Source organism: Nomascus leucogenys, chromosome 14 (assembly GCF_006542625.1).
Source record: "Nomascus leucogenys isolate Asia chromosome 14, Asia_NLE_v1, whole genome shotgun sequence".
NCBI lineage: Eukaryota > Metazoa > Chordata > Mammalia > Primates > Hylobatidae > Nomascus > Nomascus leucogenys.
Window position 1 is genome coordinate 35527568 of NC_044394.1, and position 23965 is coordinate 35551532.

At 43.8% G+C, this 23965-nt stretch overlaps 1 protein-coding gene across 1 annotated transcript in view; it reads right to left on the bottom strand.

Annotated features, from left to right (window-relative positions):
- The window catches only part of ADD2 (adducin 2), a 111611-nt gene extending 87988 nt beyond the window's left edge, over positions 1-23623 (bottom strand). The window contains exon 1 of the mRNA XM_003262521.4: positions 23222-23623. The gene's annotated coding sequence lies outside the window, so the exon portion shown is untranslated. The remainder of the gene's footprint in view (positions 1-23221) is intronic.
- Positions 23624-23965: the final 342 nt, after the last annotated feature.

A 23965-nucleotide genomic window follows, 5' to 3' on the forward strand; every position in this document is an offset into this window, starting at 1 on the left:
GAAACATTAATGGGCTTTAAATTGGAGGATAGCAAGGTCCCATTTGCATATTGAATGCTCACACTGAAAAATAGAATAGAGGATGGGTCACTAGTTGGCGTGTGGGGGTCAGTTAGAGGCAGCGGCAAACGTTCAGGTGGGGAAGACCGGGCTTGGACTCAGGGCCTGGGGGAGCTGGAGAACAGTGGATAGGCTCGGGATGTTTAGGAGACAAAAACAAACAAAACAAAACACAGGACTTGGTGGTGACTTGAATGTATCTCTAATTGTCTTCTGTCGAGCATTGGATCAGTTAATGGACCTGAATTTAAGATTTCAAGGTGAACGGCCGGGCACTGTGGCTCACGCCTGTAATCCCAGCACTTTGGGAGGCCAAGGCAGGTGGATCACGAGGTCAGGAGATTGAGACCATCCTGGATAACACGGTGAAACCCTGTCTCTACTAAAAATACAAAAAATTAGCCGGGCGTGGTGGTGGGCACCTGTAGTCCCAGCTACTCGGGAAGCTGAGGCAGGAGAATGGCGTGAACCCGGAGGACGGAGCTTGCAGTGAGTTGAGATCGCGCCACTGCACGCCAGCCTGGGTGACAGAGTGAGACTCCGTCTCAAAAAAAAAAAAAAAAAAAAAAAGATTTCAAGGTGAACTATTAAAGTACCCCAACCCCATTCTTGCTGTAGGGTTGTTGTTGTTGTTGTTGTTTTCTTATTCCCACACTCCTTTCTGGACAGTGCCACAAAGCACAGAATCAGAGGAGAGGGAACAAGTTAAGATGTGAGACGAGGCCTTCAGAGTGTGAACATTGTACTTAGATGTGAAGGGGTTGGTCTCCTCCTGAGATGCAGGCCGCCTCTCTGAGGTTCACAGTGTTTCTAACATCCCCACACAAAACAGAAAAATGGCACGTGCTGGGAGAGCAGGAGGGGCAGGAGATCCAAAGCCAGACTATAGCCTCACCAAAAACTCTCCCAGGAGAGCAGCTGGGAACAGTAGATTGCTTGCCCCTCTTTCTTGAGAAAGCACAGCAGATGCTCTTTATATAATGTCCAATTACTCCAAGGAATGTCACCATCTTTATGATTAATCAGTTTATATACTCAGGGACATATGTGAGGTGGTATCCAAGGACAACAAAAGACCCTGCAGAGAGGAGATAAATTGAGTCCAACCCCTGTAGCCAATAGTTAGAGAAACAGATTAATTGTATATATTACATAAATATCACTCAATGTAAGTTATTGTCAAAAAAAGGACTGTTTTTATCTAAATTCACTGTGAAATCTATTTTGAAAACCTACAGGTTATGTAAATGACAGGGAAAAGTCGTAAATAATAGATATCCCTTTTTCAGAACTAAATAATGAGCTACTGAGACTGTCATTGTAATAATGACTTGTAAAATAGCACCCAATAAATAAAATGGCTTTCGTGATTAAAGGGATTCTTCCAAGAAGGAATCGAACCAAGCAAGAATATCCAACTTGCTTTGTAAGGCCCAGCTCAAATGTCAACCCCTTTGTGAGATTTTCTCTGATCTCTGGAGCAGAATTAATAGGCCTCTCCTATGAGCTCTGAGGGCACTCATCAGTGGGTGGTGGAATTATTTACCATGGTAAATCTCTCGAATAGTTCTCTTTGATTACAGTACCTAGCATGCTACTCAGCTTCCTTTTCCTTTTGGAACTTTAAAGAATATGCAAACATTAAAAGCATCAGCAGTAGTACAGCTTGCAGCTGCTAATACTTATGGAACATTCATGGGACCAGGCACTAACTCCAAGCATTAACCCTTTAGTCCCCACAATAACCTTAATGAAGTAGGTACTACCAAGATGAGGAAACAGTAGGAGAGGTGAGTAGACATGTGCAAGTTCCCATTGCTAGTAATTGGGGGCAATTAGGATTCTAACTCATGCAATCTGACTCTACCAATTCCCCAATAGAGTAGGATGGGAAAACACTGGGCCGGGAGGGAAAACAATTGGAGTCAAGTTTGTATTTATTAGTTTGTCAGCTGTGTAGCCCTAGGATACTCACTGAGTCCACTGGCCTCTGGGATTTCTCTGCCTCCTCAGAATTCAGGTCTCATCCACACTCTGGCAAGATAGCAACAGCCCCCATGCCTGGCCTTCCCACCACTGACCCACAGCCTGGGCCTGCCAAGTTAGCATCTGAGCCAAATGTTTTTGGATAGATTTATTTAGGCATCATTGTTCTCCAAATGTCTACTCTTCTCACAGTTTTTGAAAACTGGGCTAAGTGCTGAGAGACAGCAAAGATTTAGCAAACGGTCCCTGCGCTCCAGGAGCTGGATTTTTTTTTTTTTTTTTTTTGAGACAGAGTCTCACTCTGTCGCCCAAGCTGGAGTGCAGTGGCGCCCATCTTGGCTCACTGTAAGCTCTGCCTCCCAGGTTCACGCCATTCTCCTGCCTCAGCCTCCCGAGCAGCTGGGACTACAGGCGCCCGCCACCACATCCAGCTAATTTTTTGTATTTTTAGTAGAGATGGGGTTTCACCGTGTTAGCCAGGATGGTCTGGATCTCCTGACCTCATGATCCCCCTGCCTCGGCCTCCCAAAGTGCTGGGATTAGAGGCGTGAGCCACCATGCCCAGCCTAAGAGTCCAATATGGATTTAAACAAGAAAGCTGAACCTCAAGATTACAATCCAGAGCTGTATGGTAAGTGCTCTCCCATCATGCCACATGCTCTCCCATCATGCCACGTGCTCTCCCATCATGCCACGTGCTCTCCCATCATGTCACATGCTCTCCCATCATGCCATGAGCTTTCCCATCATGCCATGTGCTCTCCCATAATGCCATGTGCTTTCCCATCATGCGTGTGCTCTCCCATTATTCCACATGCTCTCCCATCATGCCATGTGTTCTCCCATCATGCCACAGGCTATATCACACCACGTGCTCTCCCTTCATGCTATGTGCCTTCCTATCATGCTATGTGTTCACCCATTATGTGTCATGCTTTCCCATAATGCCACAGCAGAGTCACTCAGGCAAGAGAAACCCATCCTGTGTTCTGCTACATTACCCTTTTCTTTATATCTTCTACACACATTTTGTGTCCAGGGACAGTATCTCTTTATGGGCCAGTGACTTGGGAGCCACTTATAATCTTGGATTGACCTTTCTGAAACATTACTCAGTGGAAATTTGGAAACAAATTGTTTCCTTTGCACTCAATGGGATTACAATTTGAAATTCAATTGTTTTTTGTACAGTAGGTCAACAATCGAAATGGTACAAGGGCATTTGCTCTTTTCAGCTGCCACCTTTGGATATGAGGCTTTATGTGACCTGCACTTCCTTGAAAATTTATAATGGCATAAATTTTTAATGGTTTTTAAAAAATCTTGACATATTATTGCTGATAGGAAAAACAAGTGTTTTTTTAATCTTTGCACCCAGAACCAAAAAAACAGCTTGTGGTCACAGCAGGGTATGGAGATGGCACAACCTCCATATAGTTTGAGTCTCCTGGGACACCATGCCCTCACTTGTGAAGAAAATTTCTGTTCTTAAGTTTGAAGACATGATTGCCTTATCATGTGGGTCCTGCCCTCCTCCTCACTCCAAGTATTTAGAGGTAAAATTAGAAATGTCACATATTCAAACACTGATAAAAAAAAAAAAAAGGAATCCTTTTTTGGAATCTATTCTGTGTCTCTGTGTTGCTATCATTGACATTACTATTCATCAAAGTAAGCTGAGTTATGCTGCAGTAACTAGACTCCTTCCCTCTGGTCTTGTGTGGCCTCTCTGACCACTTAAGGTAAAACAAGGAGAACTAAAAGACAAAGATCTTTATGGCTTCTCCTGCCACAATAGGCTCCTCATAGCAGGTCCATTTTATCCAGATCCAAAGCAGAGCACTTCCTACCTGGGAATGGAGACCTGCTCTTTGGCTCCCCTGGTGATTAGAACGTGTGACCACAGAAGTGATCACTGAAAACCCCTGCCACTGACAAGGTCCTCTGAGCCACTCTTTGAGAAGGTGAAAGCTTCTGTCTTTTCACCACTTAAAATGCTGGCCAGAAGAAAGCATTGCTTCTACAATGCATTTCAAGTATATTTACTTTAAATGTGGCAGCTATATGTCCAAAGGATTTTAGAGGTTTGTAGAGAGGTAAGTCCCAAATGCCATTATAGCACATTAAAGAAAATAAAATTAGCTTAGGAGTGCAACACAGTTCAAGCCATTAAATAATTTAAAAGGCACTTAGTGCAGCATGGAGCTATATGAGTATGGGCACACTTAAACTGCTTGAGCTGTACTTGAACTAACTCAGTACAGACCCTGTTTGGCAGGATCAAACTTGGAGGCTGTATTAGTCCGTTCTCATGTTGCTATGAAGGAATACCTGAGACTGGGTAATTTATAGAGATAAGAGGTTTAACTGACTCACAGTTTTTCATGGCTGGTGAGGCCTCAGGAAACTTACAATCATGGCAGAAGACACCTCTTCACAAGGCGGCAGGAGAGAGAATGACAGCCAGCAGGGGAAATGCCAGACGCTTATAAAACCATTAGATCCCGTGAGAACTCACTCACTATCAGGAGAACAGCATGGGGGGAACCACCTCCATGATTCAGTTACCTGTGTTAGCCAGGATGGTCTCGATCTCCTGACCTCGTGATCCACCCGCCTCTGCCTCCCAAAGTGCTGGGATTACAGGCATGAGCCACCGCACCTGGCGAATTCTTAACCAATATAGAGTGTCACACAGACAAAAGATTTTCCTGTCCAATCAGTTTGGGGATTAGTGGGGTAAACACAGGTCCTTGTTACAGGACCTTTCTGAGCCTTTTATATGGTAGGTGCCTGATGATGCTCTTGAGAGGGGGGGCAGAGTACAGTGTCTCCCAAATTCTATTGGCCATGGACACTTTTATTTCATGTTACATCGCTTGGGAATAATGTCCCACCAAATATACCTTAGGAAACAATGCTCCAGGTGTGCACATGCTCATGCTCACTCTTTCTTTTTCTTTCTCTCAACCAGGGAAATATCATGCCTTTCCAGGAGGTACAAACATAAATTCTTAGCAAATGTTGAAACATAAAAGTCTCCCAAAATTCATGTCCCCAAAGTGTCTCCCAACAATTCATATCCACCTGAAACCTGTGAATTTGTCTTTATTTAGAAACAGGATCACTGCAGATGCAATCAAGTGAAGATGAAGTTATAGTGGATTAGGGTAGGTCCTAAATCCAATGGTCAGCATCCTTACAAGGAATGGGAAGATTTAGTCATCAAAGTCATAGAGAAGACACACACACAGAGGAAAGACCATGTGATGACAGAGGTAGAGACTGGATTGATGTAGCTGCAAGCCAAAGAATGCCAAGAATTACTGCCACCCTCCAAAGGTAGGAAGAAACAGGGAAGGAGTACCCTAGAGCCTTCAGAGGGAGCATGGCCTTGTCAGCAGTTTGATTTCAGACCTCTAGTCTTCAGAATTGAGAGAGAATACATTTCTGTTATGTCAAGCCATCTCCATTTAAGATCTCCATTTAAGCCATCTCCATGTAAAGGCAGCCCTGGGGAACTAATATACTCTGTAGCATTATAACCATGTCTAAATCACTATAATTTTTTCCTGTGTCCAGGAATGAGAATTAAGGGTCAACACTGAGACCTGGCCATGTAGAGAAACTGCCTCCCCACACCCTAGCTCCTCTACCATATTTTACATTCTTATAAAAAATTGATATTCTTCCTGTCACTTTTCCTTGAAATCAAATAGCATCTTGAAAACTCTGACATTAAAAATGGGAGACACTGACATTTGAATATAAATGCCCTAAAGGAAAACTTGTCAGGAACCTTGAATTTGCAATTAATTATCTGCCTCACCTTGGATCAGTGCCTTATCTTTTCCCAGCTTCATGCGTCTGATTTCCATAATGAAGAGGTTAGACTGGAAGATCTGTTTGATCTCTTCCACTTTGACACTCTGGAATTCCAGAGGGAATGTTTCAGGTGTATAACAATTGACGCTTGTTACTCAGAAACCTAAACATGGGCAGGGCTGGTTGGGATGAGGTCGGAGCAGCAGGCCCTTACTAATGCTTAGCGTACCTTGTTAGCTTTTCTGAGTGCACTTATATAGAAAAATCTTACTTCCTAGGATGTCTCTTTGAACTAAACTAGAAAAAGGAATACAGTGTTACGTTTGGTGTTATGTTTGCCTTAGCATATTAAAAGTCCTAAAAGGGAGGATTCTTTTGGAGGGTTGTGATAGAAATTACTAGGACAAAAATGAATGTATCTCCCTTTCCCATTCTTAAAAGAAACTTACACTCCTAAAACTAGGTTAATTATTCACATTACAAAAGATGTCTTTACTTTATGAAAAAGCTTACTAAAGATTTCCTTTACAATAAATGGCATAAGAAAGTAGTTGTTTAACTGCTCCTCTCCAATCTAAACAACTCGATTCTTTTAGACTTTGGTCATATGAGCTTGTTTCCATCTACTTGATTATTTAGGTTGTTTTATCCAGAGCACCAATCATTCATCATCATACATTGTAACTGTGATAACCAGCACAGAGAACAATATTCTCAAAATCAATCAAAATAAAGGAAACTTAAGAAAAGGAACACATCTTGGAGCTTGAAGTCATTCTCTCAAGATATCTCACCAGTTCCAGAAAATGCGAGGATATGATGGGAAATATAAGAGTCCCCGCTTTTCACAAGGACACACAAGACACGATGTCTCAGCAAGGCACATCAAGACATTGTAATTATCAGACGTAAACATTTTTAGTGCCTTAAATGCATATAGCCTTTGTCAAAAATGGCTTAAAGCCAAAGACGCTACAAATTCTGTAACACACATGCCCTTTGGACATTTGCAATGTCATTGGTGCCTAACAAGGACACAGAAACCCTAATTCTCTAAGCATGTCAATAGCATTATTGAGTATTATATTTACAACAAGGGAGAAAAATAAACCAAGAGAATAAATTGGGGTTTTTTAGGTCATAAACCACAGGTCTATGTAGGGTTACCTAGTTATAAGTTATAAAGTTTATTCATGTATTCAATCCGCAAATAATTATTTATTGCCTTTTATGTGTCCACTTTTCTTATCCAAGAAATGAGAATAATACCATCTACCTCATAGGGTTATTGTGATGATTAGACTTTAAATACTTATAAATATAAATATATGTCATTAACACAGCCTGACATGTAGGAAGTACTGAATAAATATCAGCTACTACTATTATAATGGAGCCAAGTAGAAAGATTTGGGATATGTTTTGGAGGACTGAGCCAGCAGAATTTGCTGATAGACTGGATGAAAAAATGAAGGAAAGAGAAACCAAGGACAACTCCAAAATCTTTGGCTTGTGCAACTGGGACGATGACACAAGGGAAATGCAGAGAGAAATGGGTTTGAATAAAGAAATCAAGAACTCCAACAGGGTATTTAGGTTTGGTCTGAGATGCCTGTAAGACATGCATGTAGAAATGTCAGGGAAGCAGTTGGGTATACAGGTTTTCAGCCTCACTACCCAAAGTAAGATCTGGAGACCAGCAACATCAGCATCGCTAGGAGCTTATTGGAAATGCAAACTCTCAGGCCCCACTCCAGACAAATGAGACCGGAATCTATATTTTAACAGGATGCCCAGGTGATCAGTGTGCACAGTAAATTTCCAGAAGCAATGAAGTAGAGTTCTGGGGAGATAGGGACTTTGGATTCATCAGCACAAAAATGAAGTCTAAAGCCAAGGCCCAAAAGAGCTCACCAGAGAGAGTGTATAAGGAAGACAAAGTGGTGCAGGGCAAAGCTCTCTCACACTTAGAGGTCTGGTGGAGGAAAAGGAACTGCACAGAAGAAAAGGAGGAACAGCAAGTGAGGCAAGGGAAAACCAGAAAAGGGCAGCATTCCAGGCCAGATAATCCAAATGTTTTAAGAAGTGGTCAACAGTGTTGAGTGCTGCTGACATGTCAAGTAAGATAAGAACAGAGAAGAGGCCATTAGATTTGGCAATATGGAGGTCATCTTCAATGACCTTGACAAGAATAGCCTCAGTGCCATAAAGAGGACAAGTATAAACAGTGGGGAACAGGAAGAGATACAGAGCAAAGGCAACTCTTTCAAGGAGAACATAAAGGGAGAAATGGGAGGAGGGGGGAGGGAAGAAAGAGGTTGATGATGCAGAAAAGAGAAAGGCCAATTGCCATGGTGGTGTTTTTGAGATGGTAAGATGGAAAGGGTCCCAGAGCCCAGAAGAAAAGATGGCCTCTGCCGCCCCGTCTGGGAAGTGAGGAGCGCCTCTGCCCGGCCGCCCCGCCTGGGAGGTCTACCACGGAGGCCAGACGCAATGTGGGGGCTGGACGTGGTGGCTCATGCCTGTAGTCCCAGCATTCTGGGAGGCCGAGGCGGGTTGATCATTTGAGGCTAGGAGTTCGAGACCAGCCTGGCCAACAGGGCGAAACAAATGAAAAATACAACAGACAAACCAACCAACCAACCCAGCGACAACAAAACAGGTCTACCTTGGAGTCATACTCTAATTTTTTCTATTTTCCTCCCTTTCTGATCCTTTATCCCACTTTCTTTTTCTTCCTCTTCCTTCTCCTTCTTCTTTGTCAAATAGAGGATTGAGTTATTATCATTGATCCATACAAAGTCCCTCTCTCATTTATTTTCTTTAATTCCCACCCCCCATTTCTATTCACCGTCTTCCAATGTGCAACCTTCCTAATATGTTTGATATGCATCTTTTTGTTTGTATGTATTTTTAGAAAATGTTTATTGTTTTGTGTGCAAAAAAAAAAAAAAAAAAAAAAAAAAAGATGGCCTCTGATAGAAGCAGGGGCCACTCAACCCAGAGCAGCATGTCAGGGATATGTGTCAGGGGCTGGGGGGTGGGAAGACGGGAGAGCTCTGGGCTCACTATTTCTGTTTCTCAATGAAGTTGGAGGCACCCAGAAAGGTGGGTGGGGTGGAGAGGAAAGGAAATTTGGAGAAAAGAGGAGTGAATTCGTCATTCTGGAAAGTGGGAAAGTAAATGCCTTAGAATTGCCAGGTAGCACAGGATGCTTTTTTGAGATTTTCGGCCATGCATCTGAAAAACCCTACACTCTCCCATAACATGCTTCATTCCTCCAAAATGTCCTCATGTTCTAATGCATAGAGGCATAAATCACAAGAAAGTGCATCTTCTCCATCAATTCTCGTTATTCCTGTAAGCATTTTATTACATTAAAGGTCACTGTCAGCAGAACAAGGCTAGACAAGGGAGTCATCATAGAGCCACAGCAAGATGATGATACAAAAGGACAGAAGCCTTCTATACCCTCCATGAGATTTATGGCTGAGGGGTGAGGCAGGAATTAATGACATGAAAACACAAGATGCCTCAAGGGAGGGAGTTCCTACAATTCACAAGAACTGCTAGGAGATCCCTCCTGAGACAAGTGCTTTGGTAAACAACACCAAGTACTGTTAATTGCCTTTAATTGACTTTTGAACAAGCCCAAAGTCAATAATGCCTCCTTGGTTACCTTCCTTCCTGCTTGGAAACCAATCGAATGAACAATCACATAATTTTTCACAGCACTTCCAAATTCAGCTACATAAAGCCCACTTCTGTGATCCACAAACGAAGAAGCTAAAATGTGGCTCTCCCACAGCACACTATTGCCCCACAGCACTCTCTTCCACATCCCAGGTACTCAGGGCCTGGGTGCACATCTCCTCGAGCCCTACAGTCACCTCTGTCTATTTCCACTCCTTCAAAACCCCATCACCTTGGAAGCACAGTCTTCCAACTTGACTTCCTGTCACTCCTCCTTGTGACTCTCCTCTACTGCCCAGCCATTCCTCTCATTCTCCGAGGACTCCAGCTCCTGGCTAACCATCTTCCCCTCCACCACTCTCCTTACTCATTCCTGCTGACGTTGACATCTACACAGTGATCCACCCGACACCCACCATCACATCTTCATGGCCTCCAATGCCACTTATCTCTCCTTCCACCCCAGCCTCGGTCACCCTCTCCCGTGGTCATACCCTAGATCTTGCTGCTACCAAGATCACCACCTTCAATGTGTGGATGTCAACATCCTACTCTTTGACCATCCCCTTCCAGCCCAGCTCTGGCACCCCACCTCCTAGCAATTGTCCAACATCTCTGATACCTGCTAATCACTTTTTAATTACCTATCTCCAACTCTACTTTTCCCATCTCTTCTCATGTAGTTTAAATTAAACCATCCAGCTGGATAACCATTCCCTTGCAAAACACCTCTAACTCCTCTGCCCTCTCACCCACCCACTGTTTCTACCTCACAGAGCCCCACCCTTAGTTAAACCCTATGTGACCTTGCCCCTGCCTGCACTGAGCCATTGACCCTTGCACAAGACTCTGTGGACTGGACTCACTTCAAATTACCCTCTACACCTTTCAAATGATTTCTTAACATTGCCAAGCAACCTGCCCTTCTCTCAAAGTACAGACTCTTCAACAGGATCATTTCCCACCTTCGCATCTCAAATCTCCCTGACTCCCTCTTCACTCCACTTCTTGGCCAATGATGTGGCCTCAAATAGCATAATGAAAATGCCTGCAATCAGCCAGCATTAGCTTATCCTCTGATCCATCTCAGGAACCCACCTGCAACGGCTCACTGCTGCCTCCCAAAAAAGCCTTCCCTGACCACTCTGGCTAAAGCAGCCTCCTCCCTCATGTTAAAATGAGTGTATCTTCTGCATAATGGGTATCAATGCTTGACACTGTTTGTTTTTATACGTAGTGTCTGTCTCTCCTCACTAGAGTGTAAACTCCTGGCTCGTGGCATCCCCAGTACTGCACAGTAACCACACATAGAAGGTGTTCAGTAAACACTTGTTGACTGACTGATGAGCTGGGTTGAACCATACACTTACCTACCACTGTGACCAATTACTCATCATCTAGTACACCTCCAGCAAATGTAAATGCACATTTTCTTAAACATTTTTTATTTAGCCCTCCCTCCCTCTCCTCATAAAAATGAACAGTGGGGCTGCTATCCAGGTCAAATTTATCTATTTTAAAAAATGTTTACGGCCGGGCGCGGTGGCTCACGCCTGTAATCCCAGCACTTTGGGAGGCAGGCAGATCATGAGGTCAGGAGTTCGAGACCAGCCTGGCGAACATGGTGAAACCCTGCCTCTACTAAAAATACAAAAATTAGCTAGGTGTGGTGGCACATGCCTGTAACCCCAGGTACTTGGGAGGCTGAGGCAGGAGAATCGCTTGAACCCGGGAGGCGGAGGGTGCAGTGAGCCGAGATCGTGCCATTGCACTCCAGCCTGGGCAACAAAAGTGAAACTTCATCTCAGCAAAAAGAAAAAAAAAAGAAAGAAAGAAAAATAAAAGAGGCTGAACACAGGGACAAATTGCAGGTCTCTATACAGAGCAGCAGATCCTGCCTACCCCCTTTCCTCCCCCAACATACAGCGGTCCCCAGTCAGGCACTCAGTTAACTCTTTATCTCAAAATAGCATGCATACACTGTTCTTTCTGGATTTATTAGCTTCAATCACTAGATGGGTCTTCTTAGAGAAACTGCACACACTGCAGGAGAGAACTAGAGCCATACTATGATGGTATTGGTGCCCCCAGATTAAAGCCTATCTCTGTGGGTCACTTATGGGGCCCCAGATAACAATTCATGTGAATTCCACCCTGGATTGAGACATTGGAGTCCTGAGAAAGATGAAATCCTAGCATGCTACTTATTATGCAGTAAGCAATATCAACTCAGTCAGATACTGAACACTGTTAGGAGTTTTCATTTGTTTTAATTACCTTATAGACAAATCATAGAAACAACCATGGCTAGGAAACAGTATTTTATCAATTTTGATAGTACAAAAGTAAATGTACAGCTAGAGAAGGAGGGAGCAGGCAAGGAGACGTGGTGGTAATAGCTTTATTTATGGCAGAGTCAGGTGACACGATCAACAGTGGATGGAATGGGAAATCTGGTTGTAATGAATCTATTGTCTGGAGTTGTGGGGATGGCCAGAAGACAGGTGAAGAGATGGAGTTGTAATGCAAGTAAGCTTCAACCTTGAGGGTTTTTTGTTTGTTTGTTTTTCCTTTTGAGACAGAATTTAGCTCTTGTTGCCCAGGCTGGAGTGTAATGGCGCGATCTCGGCTCACTGCAAACTCCACCTCCCAGGTTCAAGCGATTCTCCTGCCTCAGCCTTCCAAGCAGCTGGGATTACAGGCATGCCCCACCACACCTGGCTAATTTTGTACTTTCAGTAGAGACAGGGTTTCACCAAGTTGGTCAGGCTGATCTTGAACTCCTGACCTCAAGTGATCCACCTGCCTCGGCCTCCCAAAGTGCTGGGATTACAGGGATAAGCCACTGCGCCCAGCTGGTTCAACCTTAATTTTTACGGCAGAAAGTCACTAGACAATGATCACAGTTGATACATTCAGAAAGAGCCGTACATGCATATTATTTTGAGATACAGAGGTATCTACAGCAGAACAAAAAAACACAGCTAAAATTGGTTTGCCTGTGGATAAGGGATTTGGGGTGGATTTGGACAGAGATTGTTGCCTTTTATTAGAAGACCTTCCGTCCTATTTGATTCATTAAGTATGAACAAGTGTTGCCTTAAAAACTAAAAGTTTGGGGACAGGAGAAGAATAAAGAAAAATAATGGTATATTTTATGAAATAAGAGAGAGGAAGTCTCGCACACAGTATGGTAGGAAAGAGTGTGGAATGGTTAAGCTGGATACTGCATAACTATGGTAACAGATGTAGCTAATTTAAGACACAAATGAGGGTGTTGGAAAGATCTAAGAGAAATATGGTGTTAAGAGGGAAGGAGAATAAATTCTAAAAAAAGGGATGCTGAGATAATCAGTATGGATGCTCTGCCATCTGACATGAGGAAAGGAGGAAAGAACCGAACCCGCCCTCACTTTTCCTGTCTTTTCACAGTAGATTTTTCAAAGTAAACCCCTAGATATTCTTATGGAGACTCCATGCCGAGTAAAGAAAGCAAACATGATAAAATTCATACTCAATAAAATAACGCAGGCAGAAAATCACTTCCATTGTTAAATGAAATTGTGTTTCATAAAGCTTCCATGCATTTCAAAGTTTAATAACTTCATTTGTTCTTTGAGAAAAACAATTTAAAAATAACATTCAAATGCCCTTGTATTGATTTTCCCTTCAATAAAATGATTCACAATCAAGCACAAACATTTAATGACCCTTTCAAAATTCCACAGAAAATTACCGAAGGAATGTAAAAATAGGAATAAATCTCCCTTCACTTCCGGTTACCAGGGAGGCTGCCATCCACGCGGCAGGAACTGTGAGGGATCGCCATCTTTATAACGTTGGTTCTTCCCATCTGGGAACATAACATTCTATTTCTTGAGTAAATATTGGTAATGCATATTTTCAGTGGAAATAGTCCATTTCATCAAGATTTTCACAGATGTTGGGATACAATAATGCACAGTGTTCTTGAGATTTCACATCTTTTCTCCATGCTGCTCCATGTCATTTCTAGCTTTGTGATTTTTTTTGCCTTTGTATCTTAATTAGGCTTTCTGGAAGTTTGTCTATTTTATTGGCTTTCTAAAAGAACTAACTGGCTGGATAAAAGGTGGGGAGAGGGCATATAAGGAGGTGGAAAGAGTTGCTTTGGAAGGGTTGGGAGGGTGGGAAAGCATGTTCAGAAAAATGGAGTGGTTCAGCCTACCTAGGGGGTAGAGCATAAAGGAAAAAGAGGAAAAGCAGTTGAGGCAGGTAAGGAGCTTGGGCTTTATCCGGAGGGTAGAGAAATGATGAGATTAGATTTTTGTTTTAAAAAGATCAACTATGCAACATAGTGAGACCTCGTCTCTGCTAGAAATAAAAAAAAAATAATAATAAGCCAGACATGTTGGCATACACTGTAGTCTCAGCTACTTGGGAGGTTGAGATGGGAGGATTGCTTGAGCCCAGGAGGTCAAGGCTGCAGTGAGCCATGATTGCACCGCTGCACTCTAGCCTGGGCAACAGAGCGAGACCCTGTCTCATAAAAATAATAATAATAAACTATGGATGGAGGAAGACTGGGCTGGAAGTAGGGAAGAAGGTGGGGGGACTCTAAAGAAATCCAGGGTTTCAGCCAGGGGCAGTGTGGCCATATGAAACAGGAATCCAAGCAAAGTAGCCCAGGCAGAATGGAAGGCAACATGGACATGGAAACCAAAGTCTAGCCTGGACTCATGGAAACTACTAGAATTGTCATCAATTCAGGGAGCCATGGGGATGGGGTGAAGGATGTCAAATGGTCCTTAAGGCTGCTACTGATAGAAGCCACAGGGATTTACTACTTGGCCTAGAAAGTTTTTTTCAGCCACTTCACAGCTGGAAAAAAGGCACAGAGAAAACCATTCCAGGTATTAAATGGAGCACTGAAATTTGTATTCAGGTACCTAGATCCTAAGCTCCCTGACCTCCAGATCCTGCCCTGGAAGCTTGCGGGATGAGGCCCTATGTTAGATCAAATATATTACAGGTATTTACTGCTGGGTGGAGTAGCGTTTATTTATGTACTTTTGTATCTTTATTTTTAGCTGCATCTGGTGAAGTGATCAGAATCAACCTTGTTTGAAGCTGGATATATTAAATCCCCACTTTACTGGGAGCTCCCTCAGCACACGTCTGAGGAACTGAGGGTGCTATGGTTTGGATATTTGATCCCTCCAAAGCTCATGCTGAAGGAGGGGGTGCCTTGTGGGAGGTGTTTGGGTCATGGTGGCGGATCCTCATGAATGGCTTGGAGCCATTCTTGCAGTAGTGAGTGAGTTCTCACTCTTTTCATTCCCATGACAGCTGGTTGTTAAGAAGAGCCTGGCATCTCCCTCCCCTCTTGCTTCCTCTTTTGCCATGTGATCTCTGCACACACCAGCTCCCCTTTGCTTTCTGTCAGGAGTGGAAGCAGCCTGAGGCTTCCACAAGCTGCCCAGTCTTCCAGCCAGTAGAATCATGAGTAAAGTAAACATTTTCTCTATAAATTACCCAGCCTTGGAAATTCCTTCATAGCAACACAGGCAGACTAAGATGGGGGTCTGACACTCAAGGTGGCAGTGCTGATAGATTTCCCAGGGCCCTTAGATTTATATCCCTCATCCCCACCCCACTGACCATACCACAGCCCATCTAGCCCTGTTTCATTGAGCCTGGGGATACTAGCACTCAGCTGAGAGGACATCACTGCTTCTTCCCAGGAAAGCCCCTTGTTGATGCTCATGGGCTGCTTGATATTGGCTGGCACCATCTGTACTCTAACTTTTACAGAGTCCTTAAAGAATCTAGGCCCAGTGTTTGTTCTCTTCTCTAAAACCCAAATCGATGTTTTCCTTACTATATTTGTCTTTGGTCATTTTGAAGAAAAGGCAAATATTTAGGTCCATGATGCCATCTTGAAACCTACATATGTGTGTTTATAACAGTGAACCTGCAACTCGGATCTCGGGTCCCAGCCGTGACACATGCATATGTCTGCCTCTTTGCTGGCCATCTCCACCTCAAACTCATGTTGTCTAAAACTGACCACTATCTTACACAAACCACTTCCTTCTTGGCTGTGCTGGATTCCCCAATCATCAGACAAAGTGAGTTTTAGAGCAACAAGCAAAGCAGGGCTCCAAATACTCTTGGAATAAATTTGATTTATATTTTTTCAAGCATCAAAGTAGTCACCATGGAGATGTTATAACAATGAATAAGATACAAATGGTACAGTTCTAATTTTTTAAAGTTTCAGAGAAACAAGTCTGATGTACTTTGAGGATGCAAATTTAGATTATAAAATTATAAAAGAAAGCAAGAAAATGGTTACCATAAAAGGAAGGTGAGTGGTTACCTCAAGGGGGAAGCAGGGTGTGGTCCGAGGGTGCACTGGGCTCTAGGAGCTGGCTGTGTCCTGCTTCTTGACCTGCATGGTGGTCACATGGGCAATCACTTTATAATATTTTGCTAAACTGCACATTCGTTTCATGTCCTTTCCTATATCTGTGTTATGTTTTATATATTTTAAGGTTTTTTTTAAATAAAGTAGTCATTACAAGGGAAAGAAACAAAACTTTTGTGGACTTTCATACAGTTATTTTGATAAAGTTGGCAACAAACTTATCTTCCATCACACAAAATGCCAGAAGACAAAAGAATAATATTTGGAGTTTTTAGGTAAAAAGATTATGATGAAGAAGTGTATGCCCCAAAAGGATGATGTTACTGTGAGAGGGCAACATAAAGAAGTTCTTAGGCAAGCAAGAACTACCGGAATATATTACCTTTCCTGAAAAAGATTCCAGCTAATCAAGGAATAAGTTAAAATGAAGATTGAGCATAGGAAATGGACTGAGTGTTGTAACCTATATAACTCTCAGTCTAGATAGCAGCTGTTAGTATGGTTAGGAAACATAATATAAGTGTCAAAAATAATTCTGGAAAGCAAAAGCATGCATTGCTTTTTTTTAAAGACAATAATCTGGATCTAAAAGCCAAAATGTTTTTAAGGCAAAAAGTTAGTGGGGGTAGATGGGCAACAAAAAAGAAAGCTGGGCACGGTGGCTTACACCTGTAATCCCAGCACTTTGGGAGGCCAAGGTGGGTGGATCACCTGAGATCAGGAGTTCGAGACCAGCCTGGCCAGCATGGTGAAACCTGGTCTCTACTAAAAATACAAAATTAGCCGGGTGTGGTGGCAGGTGCCTGTAATCCCAGCTACTCAGGAGGCTGAGGCACAAGAATCACTTGAACCCAGGAGACAGAGGTTGCAGTGAGATGAGATCGTACCACTGCACTCCAGCCTGGGTGACAGGAAAAAAAAAAAAAAGGAAGGAAGGAAGGAAGGAAGGAAGGAAGGAAGGAAGGAATTAAAGTATACTAAATCTCTCATTATTTATGAAAGAACAAATAGATGCAACTTTTTTTTTTTTTTTTTTTTTGAGACAGAGTCTCGTTCTGTCGCTCAGGCTGGATTGCAGTGGTGCAATCTCGGCTCACTGCAAGCTCTGCCTCCCGGGTTCATGCCATTCTCCTGCCTCAGCCTCCCGAGTAGCTGGGACTACAGGCGCCCACAACCACGCCTGGCTAATTTTTTGTATTTTTAGTACAGACGGGGTTTCACCATGTTAGCCAGGATGGCCGATCTCCTGACCTCATGATCCACACGCCCTGGCCTCCTAAAGTGCTGGGATTACAGGTGTGAGCCACCGTGCCTGGCCAACACAATTATATTTTTTAATGTCAATGAAGACTAGTAGAAAAAAATGGGCAGAAAATTTCCCTTTTATCTAAAGAACAAGGGACTCTTACACTACATTTGAGTTAAGAAAGGGGGTGGGAAGATAGCTTGGAATTTTTTTAATGTAAAATAAAATTTTAGAAGATCTGTGACTGTATCACATATAATAAATGTAAATTTAGTCACAATTGGATTAAAAATCCAATTATGATGCTTAAAATAGACAAAAATCAAAATGACATAAAAGAAGAAAGCTTAAGAAGAAAGAGAATGAGCATCACGCCAGGGAAATGAAAACAGAAAGAAGGTAGGACCAGATTTCTTATCACACAGTAAAATTTAAGACAAAAATAAAAATACAGTGAGACAAAGAAGGTCTGGAAATAAGGAAGATTCACCCCACAATGGAGAGTCAAGGGTCACAACGTTTGTGTCACAGAGGATAACCAGTCATCCCCATTTGCCTGGCACTGTCCTAGCTTTAGCACTGAAAATCCCTCATCCCAGAAAACCCATCAGTCCTGGATAATCAGGGCCCTAAGTAATACAGCATCAAATATAACTATGTAAAAACATATAAAATATACACAAATACAGGTTTATAGTATATAATTACATAATTATATATCAAATAAATATATAACTGTATATTATATATATATATATGGATTTAAAGGTATATAGACATGCTAAAGGACATAGCAAAAGGAAAGTGGTCAAAAATATCATTTTCTTTTTTTTTTTTTTTTTTTTTTTTGGAGATGGGGTTTCACTCTTGTTGCCCAGGCTGGAGTGCAATGGTGCGATCTCAGCTCACTGCAACCTCCACCTCCCAGGTTCAAGCAATTCTCCTGCCACAGCCTCTGGAGTAGCTGGGATTACAGGCGCCCACCACCACACCCAGCTAATTTTTGTATTTTTAGTAGAGACGAGGTTTCACCATGTTGGCTAGGCTGGTCTGGAACTCCTGACCTCAGGTGATCCACCCGCCTCGGCCTCCCAAAGTGCTGGGATTACAGGCGTGAGCCACCACACCCAGCCAAAAATATCATTTGAGACTAACATCTTTTGTATTCTTTGACAGATCACTTAGCTACAAGGAAAAGTTTAAAATAAATTTGAATAATATAATCAATAAACTTGTTTAAATCTATACAACTGAAGTTTAGACTCCACAGAGGATACACTTTCTCTTCATCTCTTTCAGTAACATTGGCAAAGCTTTCCTATGTAGTTTATCTTGGAAGACAGACGGGGATGAAATCTTTACTAGAAGCTTGCCATTCCATGAGTGCTCTTCGAGTTTGGAAGATTTCGTGGTGGTTGTCATTGAAGACGGGCAGTTTTTCATATTACTGCTTTAAAATTATTTCAGGCTAAAATTGTAGCAGCCAATGTATGTTGAGTCAAATATTGTGGCTGCAGTCTCTTCTTCTAAAGATTCAAATTTCTATTCCAAGAATCTGTGTGTATCCCTGTACATAGTTCAAAATGCTTAAACTATATAAAAATCCCTTTTGGTGGAAAAAATTTCTCATGACCTCATGGTTGACCTAAGTCACTTGTATTAAAATGTAACTTAAATATGTATACTCATAAATACCAGTTCTACACACCTACGCTTTACAGCTTTTACAGTATTAAAATGCCAAAACAATGTACAAATACAACTATCAACTTTAAAATATCAAAGTAATAAAATTAATTTGTTGGAATAGGTAAGTCTTTCACATGTAACAACTCACTCTTATAATATCACCATGCAATCAATGCCATATATTTATTCCTATATTATTACAAGAAACTGAACAGGAGAGAGGTTGAGTAACTTGCCTAAACTCTCACAGCTAGTAAGTAGAAAAATAATTTTTGAAGTCAGACAGTCTAGTGTCACTTAACCATCAGAACAAATTACCCATCTCATTTTCTTTTCTTTTTTTTTGAGATGGAGTCTTGCTCTGTTGCCCAGGCTGGAGTACAGCGGGGTGATCTCGGCTCACTGCAACCTCTGCCTCCAGGATTCAAGTGATTCTCCTGCCTCAGCCTCCCGAGTAGCTGAGATTACAGTTGCCCACCACCATGCTCAGCTAATTTTTGTATTTTTAGTAGAGATGGGGTTTCACTATGTTGGTCAGGCTGGTCTCGAACTCCTGACCTCAGGTGATCCACCTGCCTCGGCCTCCCAAAGTGCTGGAATTACAGGCGTGAACCACCGTGCCCGGCCCCATCTCATTTTCTTAGATGTAAGGTACCTATTGGAGAGTTACTAAATATGCATTAAATGAAGATCTAATTCAAATATTGTTAAAATCCACAACAGCAACTTTTCTGTTGTGTTTTTACTACATCTGCTGCTAATAAATTGCTGCAAACTTGATCCATACAAAGGTGAACTGGCATGAGATCTTCAATCCCTGCCAATAGAGCAGTGGTCGCCAGGAGCTGCTCTTTTAGAGTTGGCAAGTTGTGTGTGTCCCGTGTAGACTCACTCTCTCCACTATTCCAACTCCCCTTCCCTTCACCCGGGCTGTGACTGGAGCCACCAGGCCTGCCCATGGCTCAAATGTTAAGATACAAAGGCAAACGCAGATTCCAGCATTGGTTTCAGCCTTGCCATCAAGATGATCCAGAACACATTTTTATTGCTAATTATTTATGATTATCACTGGAATAGGCCAGGCACGGTGGCTCATGCCTGTAGTCACAGCTACTCAGGAAGGAGAGGTGAGAGGATCGCTTGAGCCCTGGAGGTCCAGGCTGCAGTGAACTATGATCATGCCACTGCATCTCCTGGGTAACAGAGCAAGATCCCTACTCAAACAGTCTGGGTGACAGAGCCAGACTCCACCAAAAGATTATCACTGGAATAAAACCACTAATGTCAGAGAATACACAGATCCTTCAAAATACATATATCTTCAGAACCCCAGGGGGCTGAGAGACCTGTGGCATGATATCATTAGCTCATGCTGAGGGCCATTGTAAAAAACAACCCTATGAAACTTGTCCTTGTGTCTGATGAGGAGGTGATCGAAGGCATCATTGCAAACACTATGTCATATTATGAAAAATTCCTTTCTGGTCTCGGAATCAAGAACTGTTGTTTGGCCAAAGTGGCTCACACCTGTAATCCCAGCACTCTGGTAGGCAGAGGCAGGCAGATCACTTGAGGCCAAGAGTTTGAGACCAGCCTGGCCAACATAGCGAAACCCCGTCTCTACTAAAAATGCAAAAATTAGCCGGGCATGGTGGCACGCACCTGTAGTCCCAGCTATTCGGGAGACTGAGGCATGAGAATCACTTGAACCCAGGAGGTGGAGGTTGCAGTGAGCTGAGATCATGCCACTGCGCTCCAGCCTGGGCAACAGAGTGAGATTGTGTCTCAAAAAAATATAAGACATAAAAAATAAAAAAGAATTGTTGTGTTTTTATGTTCTGGCCATATAATGTTTTGTGTTTTGTGTTTTTCCCACACAGCTGTTATCACAATTTGTAATTATTCATTTGAGCGATTTCTTGATGAGTGCCCATTTCTTGCATTTGTCTTTAAGAGCCCATTAGACAGAGACCACGTCTATCTGCTTTATCCCTTTGTTCCCAGTACGTCTTACAGAACCTGGCACGTAGTAAGTCCTCACTGAATGTTTGTTGGGTGAAGAAGTGTGTGAATGAGTTTAACAAATAAATAAAACATATAAGCCATGGGTTCGTCAATTTCTTTTTTGCTTATGCTGCAAGAGAGTTTAGAGCTGTTTTTGTTTCCTGCCCGTAGCCATTGTAGAAGATCTCATGCTCCTGTTTTTCTATCAGCCTCAGGCTTAAGACCATTTTATGACTCCACCCTTAGTGTCCTTTTTTCTTTCCCAACTACTTCCAAGTTAGGCTGCCTTGCCATATTTATGAATCCCTGTAAACTATCTTAAATCCCTTGTGGAACAGGTGGTAATAAATAAATACATCTACTAGTCTTTTTTATATATATTTAAAATCTTAACACTAAACCCACTGACAGCAAACACATTTGTTCATCTGTTAACCTTAAGAATAGCTGAGATTTGCTAATTCCAACACTGTACTAATATTTAAAACAAATTCAATCCAAGCCTAGAAACCACAGCATATCATGTCAGGCATTGTTGTACATTGTGTATGTAACAACCATATTTCTAATAAGGCTAGGCAATTTAGTGGACAAGAAAGAACACAGGGCTTACTACAAAATTCTTATGGATTTTGGATCAAAGAATAATTTATCTTTAGTGGTTTTTCAAAATGTGTTGACATCATACTAATAATGAAAACTTTGCTTTTACTTGTGCCCTATGCAGGGAGGAGTAGGGAAGAAAGGCTGGGCAAGATCCTGATCTACAGGAGAAAAGTCTCTACAAAGTTTGATCACATTACACAATTAAAGTAGAACATTATAAAGTAAAAATATTAAATGGTCTAAACCCCCCTTTTAAGTCTCTAACGTATATTATTCATATGCTAATGGCGATATTATTTGCAAGTCTGAAACGTCATCGTTCTCTTTGGTCAGATTCATTTAAAACACTTTTACTTCAAATGCTGTCTTGCTATTTTTCTCTTAAAATGGAACATACTTTTCTAATCCCATTAATGAGAACACCCCTCACTGCACAAATTAAACATCTCAGGAATCCCAGCTAGACCCACAAACTAGACGTGAAAGCAGTTGCTTGCACCCTATCCAATCCCTTTGCTTCTGCCAGGATGCCAGACCAACCACTCCTTTTGGGTTACTCAGGAAGCACGAAGTGTGCATTTAGGAAACTGAGATTTGATTTCTATTATCGATAAAGCTCATCTGAGTCAGCTGAATCTTGGACGACAAACGGCAAGAGGGAAGAGTGGGTGTAAGGAAACAGATGGGTAATAATCATGTGTCAGAGATAAATGACAGTTTTTTTAAAGAATTTGATAGGGTGTGGGCTGGAGCTTGCTTTTTTATTTTCTATTTCTATTTCCTATTTTCTATTTTTATTTTTGGGCAGGAGATGGAGATTGGGGTGAGAAAAGGAAGGAAGAGAAAAGGCAAGACAATAGGCCAGACCCGAGAGCCTGATCTGCATCCTAAAGCAGTCTGCCCCTCCCTCCTTTCCCCCCAACACCAGGTAGGCTGTGGTGTGATTTAAAAACAAGCAGACACCGACTCCCGCCTCCGGGACTGGGGATGGCCTCCGCCCCGGCTGCAGAAAGGGAGGGGAGGCAGGGAGAGGAGAGGGAAGATGGAAGAGAGGAACAGACTGGCAAGACCCCCTCGGGTACAGTGGGATTTTTCCCTCCAAAGTGGTGGAACCGCATAAAATCCAAACCCACGAGGCCCGCTCACGTGCCGGTTGCCCCGATCTCAATGTAGGCGGCTGCCGACGCCGCACCTGCTCGGCCGGCCACTGCGGCTGAGCGCCGCGCCGCCAGCGATCGCGAGGCCCCGGGGGACGCGCCCAGACCCGCCAAGCCCTCCTCGCACGGCTCCCCCGGAGGGCGGCGGCCCAGGGGGAAGGAAAGGGAGGGGAGGGGAGGGGAGGGGAGAGGAGGGGCGGCCCCGCCCGGCTAGGCGAGGCGAGGCTTGCCGCCCCTCCATTCGGACCCAAAAGAAAGCCCCACCTGTCAGGCGTTACGCTCCGGGCGAGGGTCCCACCATCCCCAAGCAGGGGCCAGTGCTTGCAGCCCTGATTTCCTAAGAGCCTCGGATGCTACATCATCACCAGAAACCTTTAGGCGCAAAACACACGGCTGCCGGCCAGGGCTGCAGCACCGACGCGCTCGGCAACAGACGCGCCCCACCTGGGCCAAGCGGCTCCCGCCCGGCCTTGGGATGCCAGAGTCTCCGCGACAGGAGACTAGCGACCTCAGGCAGCCCACCAGGCCCGCTCCCCAGACCCTTACCTCCTGCGCGGCATCTTAGCTATCTCCGGTCGGCCACTGCGGGTTGGTTTTGTTTATTTTATGGGTTTGGGGGGTGGGGTGCGCTTAAAAAATCCACCCAGCTAATCTGCAGAGCAGCGTTTTCTGCCCATGCTGCAGCCCGCGCTCGTCAGAGCTGCTGGGAGATCCCCCAGCAGTGCAGAGGCTCCGCGGCGGCGGGGATGACTGGCCACCGACCCCGCAGTTCCTTGACAAAAGGCTCGGGTTCCCGCTAGTCCCTCACAGCCCTGCCGTCAGAATTAAAACCATTTCCCGCACGAGGCTGGGAGGAAATGAGAGCTCTCCCGGCCCTGCGCGCTGACAAAAGGCCGCTGCGCGGTGCCCACAGCGCCCCCTCCAGCGGGCCGCGCCGGCCGCCCGAGGGCCGCGGTGCTGCAGTGCCCCCGCCCGCAGCGCCCCCCACCGCCCCGCAGCGGCCCCGCCCCGCAGCGGCCCCCCTACCGCCCCTCAGCGCCCCTCTTCTCCCCGCAGCGCCTCCTCCCCGTAGCGCCCCCGCAGACCCCCCTAGCCAGGCTTCCAGCCCCCTTCCACCCCCCGCCCCGCCCCACTCACTACCCGGGATGGCCAGAGCTAAGCAGGGGAGTCTGTTACTAGGGAGAAAATCTGAAACAGAGCTCCCTTGGGGGAATGTATTCTCCCTGAAAGGAAGAAAGCAAAAGTCTTACACTTGGAATATTTCTTTTCGTCTGGAAAGGACAGCTAGCC